Source organism: Cynocephalus volans, chromosome 8 (assembly GCF_027409185.1).
Source record: "Cynocephalus volans isolate mCynVol1 chromosome 8, mCynVol1.pri, whole genome shotgun sequence".
NCBI lineage: Eukaryota > Metazoa > Chordata > Mammalia > Dermoptera > Cynocephalidae > Cynocephalus > Cynocephalus volans.
Window position 1 is genome coordinate 95,544,014 of NC_084467.1, and position 1,098 is coordinate 95,545,111.

Here is a 1,098-nt window from a genome sequence, read left to right on the forward strand (position 1 = left end):
CACTGAGATTTTGAAGTTGTTTTCTACTTCAACAAAACCTAGGTTTACCTTGACAGGCACAATAATTGGTATCATAAATGGGATTCTGCTGTAACAAAAAACCTTCAATATGTGACACTGGCTTAGTGGTCCATTGGTCAGCAACAGGGAAACTGTAATTAGAGGCCAGAACAGTGATCCATTTTATACAGTGGGAAGCATTTGGCAAAATTGTCACTATAGTAACCTGGAAGGTAGGTCATATATTAGTGATTTTATAACCCTAGGGGAAGAGTTCAGAAAAGAAAATGTTAATTATATGTTTTGGTTACAATTGGCTGCATTCAACAAGGAGCTACAGGGATATTATGAGTTCAGAGACAATTTGGCTCATTTGCAGAAAGGAGAGAAAGACAGAGAGAGTTCCCAGATTTAGGGATTTACACAGTACAGAAGGCAACTGTTTCTCAACGCCAAACAATAAAAGATAACAATGAGGATATTTTGGCATAGCAACAGCCAATTAAAACTCAGCTTTGGTGCAAAAATTTGGTCAAGGGTATAAGTATCTGAATTCAGAGATCAATACCTCTAAATTGATTAATGTGACTGGAAGCAGAGGTTGAATTAGCAGTGTGGTAACCAATAAATCCCTTCACTGGGAAAATGGCTCAGGGAAAATATACTGTGTATGTCTGGAATCTACGGCTATTTTTAAGCTGATAAGAACAGATACTACACTTGATCTTAGCCAAAAGGCCGAGAAGCGATTACGGCTATTTTTAAAAAACACAAATTTTACGTGTGTGTGTGTGTGTGTGTGTGTGTGTGTGTGTGTGTGTGTGTGTGTGCTTTTGCTCATGTTTGTGAAAAAGAAGGATAAACCAAAAACATTTTTAAAGTAGTTAGTTATTGGAAGGAGAAGACTTGGAAGCAAGATTTATCTCAATATACTTTATTATATGGTTTGATTTTTGAATCATATAATTGTTTTATATATTTCAAAATATATAATTAAGGTAAAAAGCAATCCCAGAAATTGAACATAAACTGAAATAAATGAACTTAATTGTATATCAAGTTGATTATATAATATAGAGAAAAGTATTCTTTCAAGTG

At 34.4% G+C, this 1,098-nt stretch overlaps 1 pseudogene; it reads right to left on the reverse strand.

Moving 5' to 3' along the window:
• Positions 1–596: 596 nt before the first annotated feature.
• Positions 597–750, reverse strand: LOC134385445 (U2 spliceosomal RNA; annotated as a pseudogene).
• Between the last annotated feature and the right edge of the window lie 348 nt (positions 751–1,098).